This window comes from Sturnira hondurensis, unplaced genomic scaffold (assembly GCF_014824575.4).
Source record: "Sturnira hondurensis isolate 20B ecotype Veracruz unplaced genomic scaffold, ASM1482457v3 Scaffold0009229, whole genome shotgun sequence".
NCBI lineage: Eukaryota > Metazoa > Chordata > Mammalia > Chiroptera > Phyllostomidae > Sturnira > Sturnira hondurensis.
This window is the reverse complement of record NW_028081860.1, coordinates 532,695-543,257: the sequence shown is the minus strand read 5'-3', so window position 1 is coordinate 543,257 and position 10,563 is coordinate 532,695.

Below are 10,563 nucleotides of genomic sequence, written 5' to 3'. Positions count from 1 at the left end.
CAAGAATGGACCTTAGCAGTGGTCACTGCCTGCCATGTGCTAAGTGCCTAGGGGTTCTTCGTGGAACTGTGAAGGTAAGAGTCCTGGCCACAATCTTGCCAGGGCCTATTGGCAGCCTATAAAGCTGGGCTTGCTGCCCAAGGACACTTGGAAAGCTGTATTTTCCTAACTGCAAGAGGAAATACATCCAATACTTCCACTCCTAGGTATCTACCCAAGAGAACCGAAAACGACCACACAAAAATCTTGCATAAGAATGCCCATAGCAGCACTATTCACAAGATGTGAAAAGGTAGAAACAGACCAAGAGTGAATCAACAGGTGAATGATAAACAAAATGTGGGCTACCCATGTAATGGGGTTCAGCCATAACAGGAAATGGAGTTCTGGGTCCTGGTCACGTAGCTCAGTTGGTTAGTGCATCATTCTGATACACCAAGGCTGCTGTTTCAAGCACAGTTAGGGCACATACAAAAATCAACCAATGAATGCATAATTTGGTGGAATAACAAATCTATGTCTGTCTGTCTGTCTGTCTGTCTGTCACTGTCTTTCTCTCTCCCCCTTTCCTCTCTATCTCTAAAATAAATTTAACAAATGGAGTTCTGGCTCACGGTGTAGCATGAATGAACCTCCAAACCATGATGCTGAGTGAAAGAAGCCAGATGTGAAAGGGCATGGGCTGTATGATTTCATTCATATGAAATGCCTGAAGTGGCAAGTCCATAGAGACAGAAAGGAGATTTGTGGTTGCCAGGGCTGGAGGGTTGCAATGGAGAGCGACTGCTAATGGGGACAGGGATTCCTTTGGAGGTAATGGAAATATTCTAAAATTAGATTGTGATGGTGCAACCAACGTGGGAAACAGTTTGGCAATTCCTCAAAAAAAAAATTAAAAATAGAATTCTTATGGGATCCAGCAACTCCATTTCTGGGTATATACCCAAAAGAAGTGAAAGCAGGAGCTCATATCACGAAGTTAGGCTGTTCAAGTGGTTCACAGTGTAGCTCAACATAACAATGGCAGATCCCTAGAATTCAACCCTCAGTCATTGTGACTCCCCAGGCCACACTTTTCCCTCTTCCTGGGTCCTAGGGAGATCTACCTGCCTGTCTCCACCAGGGTCAAAGAATCAGAGCATCCAAGAATGTGAGATCTGGAAGCGGGCACCCTCTGAGATTGCCTGTCCCACCTGGTCCCTTCTGAGCACTGGACACAGGATACCTCTTCCCAGTACCACCACTGATTGGCTGGATGACTTTAGATGGGGAGACCCCTCCATTTTAGGCCAGATTCCCCTTCTGTCTAAAGGGGACAAATCTAACCAGTCCTTTCTACCCCCGCATGGGGCTCCCATGTCTTTTGGAAGCCTTTTGGGGACAATGTGAAGTGCCATCTCAGTGGACATCTGGCAGAGGAGAATCAGGACATCTGGGGGAAGCCTCCAGCTTGATCCCTAGAGGTTGCCCACCACTTGCCACGCCTGCTCTTGTCAAGCATTACATTAATCACTGAGTTCAGTCTTGGGTCTGCCCCAAGACCCTGTAGAAGGAGAGGGAAGATGGCAGAAGTGGGGATGGCAGTGAGTCCTGGATCGTCACTGTCTCTGCAGAATAGGGTGCTAATTGATGATTAAGGTTAATAGAAGATCAAGTCCTGTTTTAGCAGAAAGCAGATTACTGCCCTGGAAATCACCCAGCACCTGGGTGCACACGTGTGCTCCCTAAGGCCCAGCGAAGACTCCTTCAGATCCCACACTATGGCAAAGGGTAGATGAAAGAGGAGGGGCATTTGTAAAGGGGATGAAGAACAAAGAGGGGGGAAATGTGGGGGAAGAGGTGAGGGAGAAATAGGAGGGGGCTTCCACTGTGCCCCCATCTCCCTCTTTCATCACCGGCTGGGGCCATCTAGCCGGGCTGGAAGATAAGATGGCTGACTTGCCTAATCCAACTACTCCTAGGAACCATGATTAGGAGCCCTGGGGGCTGACTGCCACCTTGATTCAGCTGTGGCTTCGGTCAGCAGTCAGTGGCTGCTACAACTACAAGGCAAGGAACCACTTGGCCATCTGCCTTTGTTTTTATTGTAATAAAATTTATATAACATCAAATTTACCATCTGAACCATTTTAAAATTTTATTTTTTTTAATACTTTATTGATTTATCTTTAGAGGGGAAGGGAAGGAGAGAAACATCAATGTATGGTTGTCTCTCGTGAGTCCCCCGCTGGGAACCAGCCCGCAACCCAGGCATGTGCCCTGACTGGGAATCGAACCACAATCGTGTGGTTCGCAGGCCCGCGCTCCATCCACTGAGCCACACCAGCCAGGGCTAAAATTTTATTTTTAATTAAAGTTTACATGCAATATTTTAAAATATATTTTATTGATCATGCTATTACAGTTGTCAGACTTCCCCCCTTCATTCCCCTCCATCCTGCACACCCTCTCCCACCCACATTCCCCCCTTTAGTTCATGTCCATGTGTCATAAGTTCTTTAGCTTCTACATTTCCCATATTATTCTTGCCTTCCCCCTGTCTATTTTCTACCTAACATCTATGCTACTAATTCTCTGTACCTTTTCCCCCTTTCTCCTCCTCCCACTCCCCTGTTGCTAACCCTACATGTGATCTCCATTTCTATGGTTCTGTTCCTGTTCTAGTTGTTTGCTTAGTTTGTTTCTGTTTTAGGTGTGGTTGTTAATTACTATGAGTTTGCTATCTTTTTACTGTTCATTCATATTTTTTATCTTCTTTTTCTTAGATAGGTCTTTAAGATTTTATAAACTAAGGGCTTGGTGATGATGAACTCCTTGAACTTGACCTTATCTGAGAAGCATTTTATCTGCCCTTCCATTCTAAATGAAAGCTTTGCTGGATAGAGCAATCTTGGATGTAGGTCCTTGCCTTTCATGACTTGGAATACTTCTTTCCAGCCCCTTCTCGCCTGCAAGGTCTCTTTTGAGCAATCAGCTGACAGTCTGATGGGAAGTCCTTTGTAGGTGACTGTCCCCTTATCTCTTGCTGCTTCTAGAATTCTCTCCTTCATTTTAATCTTGGGTAATGTAATTATGATGTGCCTTGGTGTGTGCCTCCTTGGGTCCAACTTCTTTGGGACTCTCAGCTTCCTGGACTTCTTGGAAGTCTATTTCCTTTGCCAGATTGGGGAAGTTCTCTTTTATTATTTGTTCAAATAAGTGTTCCACTTGTCGCTGTTCCTCTTCCCCTTCTGGTACCCCTATAATTTGGATGTTGTAACGTTTAAAGATGTCCTGGAGGTTCCTAAGCCTCTCCTCATTTTTTTGAATTCTTGTTTCTTCCTTCTTTTCTGTTTGGTTGTTTCTCTCTTCCTTCTGGTCCACTCCCTTGATTTGAGTCCCAGTTTCCTTTCCATCACTATTGGTTCCCTGTGCATTTTCCTTCATTTCACTTAGCATAGCCTTCGTTTTTTTTAAAGATTTTATTTATTTATCTTTAGAGGGGAAGGGAAGGAGAGAGGGAGAGAAATATCAATCTATGGTTGCCTCTCATGGGCCCCCTGCTGGGAACCGGCTCGCAACCCAGGCATGTGCCCTGACTGGGAATCGAACGGCAATCATCTGGTTCACAGGCCCGAGCTCAATCCACTGAGCTACACCAGCCAGGGCTCATTTGTTCATCTAATTTATGACTAAATTCAACCAATTCTGAGAGCAACCTGATCACCAGTGCTTTAAACTGTGCATCTGATAGGTTGGCTATCTCTTCGTCCCTTAGAAGTATTGGCTCTGAGGCTTTGATCTGTTCTTCCATTTGAGCCAGTTTTCTTGGGTCTGTTCGCGCCTGTTACATATGAGGGGCGGAGCCTTAGGTGTTCACCAGGGTGAGGCAACCCAGTGGCTGGGTTGTGATGCTGTGTGTGGAGGCAGGGTCAGAGAAGGAACAATGACGCTTGCTCCACCCTCGTATTTCAGTCCCTACCACTGCTTCCCACAAGCAAATTGGGCCCTTCTGGTGCTGGTTCCCGGGTGGGTGGGCCTGTGTACATTTTAGGACCTTTTGAGGCTCTCCAACAAACTCTCCTGTGATGCTGGGAGTCTCTCCTGGCACCTCAACCCCCACAGGTATTTTCAATTGGTGTTTTGAGGCTTTATTTTCCAGCACTGTGACCTTGGGTTGTGTGGTCTGTCTCACTCCCCATTTTCACCTGGTTTATCTGCACGTGAATGTGTGTCCACAGTCAGCCAGCCACTTTGCGTACCTCATTGGGTCTGCCCATTGCCACCCCACGCCCAGGGTCTGCCAGCCGCCGCCTACGCACCCAGGACCGCCAACCACTGCTTTTTCCTGCTGCAACCCCTCTCCGTGGGCTGCAGACTCTGCTCCTCTTACCGGTCTGGATGAATGGTTGTCGGACAGTTCAGTTTTTTGTCAAATCTGGTTGTTTTTTTGTTTCTAAATTTTTGTTGTCCTTAATTTTGGTTGTGAGAGGAGGCACAGTGTGTCTATCTATGCCTCCATCTTGGCTGGCAGTACATTCAATATTATTTTGTATTAGTTTCAGTTGTACAGCATAATGATTAGACAATTACATACTTTGTAAAATGTTCCCCTGATATGGTACCCACCTGGTACTATGCATACATCTCAGTGACTGTTTTGTGACTACCAATTTGTACTTCTTAATCCCTTCACCTTTTTTTACCCAGTCCCCGAGCCCCCCTCCCCTCTGGCAACCATCAGTCTTTTCTCTGTATCTAAGAGTCTGTTTTTATTTTGCTTATTTGTTTATATTGTTCTTTAAATTCAAGATGGGAATGAAATCATGTGGTATTTGTCTTTCTCTGTCTGACTTATTTCACTTGGCACAATACCCTCTAGGTCCACCCATGCTGTCACAAAAGGGAAGATTTCGTTCTTTTTTATGGCTGAGTAATATTCCGTTGCATATATGTACCACAACTTTTTTACCCACTCATCTATTGATGGTTACTTGGGTTGTTTCCGTATCTTGGCTATTGTAAGTAATATTGTAATGAACGGAGGGATGCATATGTTCTTTTGAATTAGTGTTTCGGTTTCTTCAGATAAATACCCAGACATGGAGTTGCTGGGTCAGAAGTCAGTTCCATTTTTAATATTTGAGGCCCCTCCATAATGTTTTCCATGGTGGGTGCACCAGTCTGCATTCCCACCAATAATGCATGAAGGTTCCCTTTTCTCCACATCCTCACCAGTACTTGTTTGTTAGTTTATTTATTCTTTTAAGGATTTAATGTATTTATTTCCAGAGAGAGGGGAAGGGAGAGAGGAAGAGAAATATCCATCTGTTGCCTTTCACAAGCCCCCAACCGGGAACCTGGCCTGCAATCCAGATATGAGCCCTGATCAGGAATCAAACTGCTGACCTTTCAGTTTGTGGGTTGATGCCCAGCCCACTGAGTCACACCAGTCAGAGCTGTTTGCTGATTTATTGATGATAACTCTTCTCAGAGGTGTGAAGTGATATCTTATTGTGGTTTTAATTTGCATTTCTCTGGTGATTAGTGATGTTGAGCATCTTTTCATATGTCTATTGGCCTTCTGTGTGTCCTCGTTGGAGAAGTGTTTATTCAGGTCCTTTGCCATTTTTAAACTGGATTTTTTTGGGGGGTGTTGAGTTGTATGAGCTCTTTACAAATTTTGAATATTAACCCTTTACCAGATGTATCATTGGTGAATATTTTCTCTCATTTAGTAGGTTGCCTTTCATTTTGTTGATGATTTCCTTTGCTGTGCAAAACCTTTTTAGTTTGATGTAGTCTCATTTGTTTATTTTTTCTTTTGTTTCCCTTATCCAGGGAGATATATCAGAGAAAATATTGCTAAGAAAAATGTCAGAGATTTACTGCCTATGTTTTCTTCTAGGAGTTTTATGGTTTTGAGTCTTACATTTAAGTCTTTAATCCATTTTGAGTTTATTCTTGTGTATGGTATAAGAAGTTGGTCTAGTTTCATTTATTGCATGAATCTGTCCAATTTACCCACCCTCATTCATTGAATAGACTGTCTTTACCATTGTATGTTGTTGCATACTTTGTCAAATATTAATTGACTACATAGGCATGAGATTCCTTTCTGGGCACTCTCTTCTGTTCCATTGATTCATCTGTTTTTATGCCAGTACCATGCTGTTTTGTTTACTATAGCCTTGCAGTACAGTTTGATATCCAATAGTGTATTCATCCAACTTTGTTTTTCTTTCTCAAAATTGCTGTGCTTATTTGGGGTATTTTGTGGTTCCATTATAAATTTTTGGATTATTTATTCTAGCTCTGTGAAATATACCGTTGGTATTTTGATAGGAATTTTATTGAACCTATAAACTGCTTTGGGTAGTATGGACATGATAATAATGTTAATTCTTCCTATCCATTAGCATGATATATCCTTCCATTTATTTGTATATTCTTCAGTCTCTTTCTTCAGTGTCTTATAATTTTCTGAGTACAGGTCTTTTACCACCTTGGATAAACTTATTTCTAGGTATTTTTTGTTAAATATTTTATTTATTTTCAGAGAGAGGGGAAGGGAGGGAGAAAGAGAGGGAGAGGAATATCAATGTGTGAAAGAAACAATTGGTTGCCTCTCACAAACACCCCCAACCGGGGACCCTGCCCACAACCCAGTCGTGTGCCCTTCCTGGGAACTGAACAGGCAAACTTTAGGTTCACAGACCAACACTCAATCCACTGAGCCACACCAGCCAGGGCTTATTCCTGGGTATTTTTAATGCAATTTTAAATTGGATTTATTTGTTTGTTTGTGTATTTATTTATTTATTTATTTATTGAGAGAAGGGAGAGAGAGAGAGAGAAAAACATTGATTTGTTGTTCCACATATTTATACATTCATTGGTTGATTCTTGTGTGCACCCTAACCAGGAATCAAACTTGCAAACTTGGCGTATTGGGATGATGCTCTAACCAACTGAGCTATTCAGCCAGGGCAGATTAGTTCTTACTTTCCCTTTCTGATAGTTCAGTATTGGTGTATCATGACAGTTCAGCAGCATTAAGCACATTCACATTATTACACAACCATCACCACCATCCATCTTGAGCACTTTTCATCTTCCCAAACCGAAACTCTATACCCATTAAACACTAACTCCTTATTCTCCCCTCCCCCAGCCCCTGGCACCAACCTTTCTACTTTCTGTCTCTATGCCTACTCCGGGGAGTTCATATAAGGAGAATCATACACTATTTGTCCTTCTGTGTCTGGCTTCTTCCACTTAGCATAATGTTTTTTAAGTATATTTTATTGATTACGCTATTATAGTTGTCCCAATTTTTTGTCCCCTTTATCCCCCTCCACCCTGCAGCCCCCACCCTCCAGCATCCCCACCCCCCTTAGTTCCTGTCCATGGGTTGTACATACAAATTCTTTGGCTTCTCCATTTCCTATATTATTCTTAACCTCCCCCTGTTTATTTTGTGCCTACCAATTCCCTGTACCTTTTTCCCCTCATTCTCCCCCTCCTCCTCCCCACTGATAACCCTCATGTGATCTCCATTTCTGTGATTCTGTTCCTGTTCTAGTTGTTTGCTTAATTTTTTGTTTTTGTTTTTTAGTTTCAGTTGTTGATGGTTGTGAGTTTGTTGTCATTTTACTGTTCATAGTTTTGATCTTCTATTCCTTAGATAAGTCCCTTTAACATTTCATATAATAAGGGCTTGGTGATAATGAACTCCTTTAATTTGACCTTGTGTAGGAAGCACTTTATCTGCCCCTCCATTCTAAATGAGAGCTTTGCTGGATAGAGTCATCTTGGATATAGGTCCTTGCCTTTCATGACTTGGAATACTTCTTTCCAGCCCCTTCTTGCCTACAAGGTCTCTTTTGAGAAATCAGCTGAGAGTTTTATGGGCACTCCTTTGTAGGCAACTCTCTCCTTTCCTCTTGCCGCTTTTAAGATTCTCTGTTTATCTTTAATCTTGGCTAATATAATTATGATGTGTCTTGGTGTGTTTCTTTTTGGGTCCAATTTGTTTGGGACTCTCTGAGCATCCTGGACTTACGTGTCTAGTTCCTTCACCAGATTGGAGAAGTTTTCTTTCATTTTGTTTTCAAATAAGTTTTTAATTTCTTGCTCTTCCTCTTCTCCTTCTGGTACCCTTATGATTCAGATGTTGGAATGTTTAAAGTTGTCCCAGAGGTTCCTCAGCCTCTCTTCATTTTTTTTAGATTTTATTTATTTATTTTTAGAGAGAGGGGAAGGGAAGGAGAAAGAGAGGGAGAGAAATATCAGTGTGTGCTTGCCTTTCCTGCATCCCCTACCAGGGACCTGGCCCACAACCCAGGCATGTGCCCTGATTGGGAATTGTACTGGCAACCCTATGTTTTGCAGCCCACGCTCAATCCACTGAACTACACCAGCCAGGGCTCTCCTCATTTTGAATTCTCGTTTCTTCATTCTGTTCTGATTGGATGTTTATCTTTTCCTTTTGTTCCAAATTGTTGATTTGAGTTCTAGTTTCCTTCCCTTCACTGCTGGTTCCTTGTATATTTTCCTTTATTTCACTTTGTGTAGCCTTCATTTCTTCCTTCATTTTTGCGACCACACTGAATCATTTTTGTGAGTAGCCTGATTACCAGTGTTTTGAACTCTGCATATGATAGCTTGCCTATCTCCTCATCACTTACTTCTTTTTCTGCAGTTTTGATCTGTTCTTTCATTTGGGCCATGTTTGTTTGTCTTGGGGCACCAGTCTGGATGAATGTTTCTTCTTTAGCTCTTTGGTTGTTGGACTTCCATGCAGTTTGATTTCCTGGCAGTTCTGGTTATTTTCTGTTTTTAAATTTGTTGTTGTTCTTCTTTTGGTTGTGTGAGGAAGTGAAATGTTTCTACCTACACCCCCATCTTGGCTGGAGCCCCAGTATAATGTTTTGTTTGTTTGTTTTTAAGCGATTTGTTTATTTATTTTTAGACAGAGGGGAAGGAAGGGAGAAAGAGAGGGAGAGAAACGTCAGTGTGTGGTTGTTTCTCATGCTCTGCCTACTGGGGACCAGGCAGGCAACCCAGGCATGTGCCCTGACTGAGAATTGAACCAGCGACCATTTGGTTCGCAGGCCTGTGCTCAACCCATTGAGCCACACAAGCCAGGGCCCCGGTATAATGTTTTAAAAGATCGTTCATTGCCTTTGACTTTGTATTTGGAACAGATTTACATACATTTAATTTTAATTTTAATTTTAAGGTGGTCACATATGACTTCATTTCTTGCCTTTCTACCTTCTTGGAAAAGTTCTCCCATCCTGAGTTCCTCAGAGACCCATAAACATTCACCATGTATATAAAGTCCAAAAACAAGTGTTGGGCTGTTTCCTCATTTGAGGGACTGCTCCACTACGTCCCAAATTCCTCACCTCAGAGCCTGACAACCACCAGATTTTCCTCACCCCTCCAGCCGACACATGGTCCCTTCTCGGTATAGTTTCCATAGTCTCAGTTTGGTCCCATAATCTAACTTCATCTACTGAAGGCTTCCTGAAGTGCTGCCATGTCTGCACTCTGTGACCTTAAACAAGTCAGTCACCACCTCCAGAATGTGTGTCCTCATCAGGAAGATGGGGATAACTTGTGGCAGATAAATATTTGCTGTAGGGTTTGCATGAGTTAATCTTTCTGAAACATCGTAGCACAGTATTTGGTGCAGAAAATTCAGTCAATAATTTATTTTACAGGTACTCATTAAGGACCTCCTAGGGCCAGGCATCGTTCCAGGCCCCCTGTGAACAAACAGACGCAGATCCCTGTCCCCTGGCAGCTGCCATTCAAGTGTGTGTGGAGGAACAACGGGAACACCAGGCATAATAAAGAAGTTGTGATAAGTAGGATGGAGAATGGGAGAAGGAAAAAAGGCTTTGGAGGTACCCGGGGTAGGGGGGGAATGGGTGCCCATTTTCATATGACATCAGGGTGGGCCTCCCTAAGACAGGGTCCTGTGAGGAAAGCCTCAAAGAAAAGAGGAAGGGAGCCGTGCAGATATCTGAGGAAGGCATCCCACAGAGGGAACAGCAAGTAACTGTAAAGTCCCTGGAGCAGGAAAACGCTCGACCTGCTTAAGAAACAGCAAGGACACCAGGGTGGCTGGAGCAGAGTGAGCAAGTGGAGACTAGGAAGGGGGAAGTCGGAGAAGGGATAGGGGCCAGAACATGAGTGTCCTGGAGGCCATTTTCAGCATGTGAGCTTTCACCGTGACTGAAATGGGGAGCTAACAAACTACCTCCGCATGTTGTTCTGAGAATGGTAGGGGTCAGGGTGGAAGCAAGAGACCAGGTGAAAGGTCCTGCAGTCATCCAGGTGCGAAACAGTGACAGCTCCCACCAGGTAGGGTCCAGAAGGCTGGTGAGGGTGTCAGATGCTGGAGAGCTTTTGTAGGTAGAGTCAACAGGATTTCCTGGTGGCTTAGGTGGAAGCAGTTAGAGAAAAGGAGAAGTCAAGGTCCCCTCCAAGATTGGGGGCCTGAGCAACCGGAAGGATCAAGTTGTCCTCGGCCAAACGATTGGCGCCATGGGCAGTGGTTGTTTGGCTTTG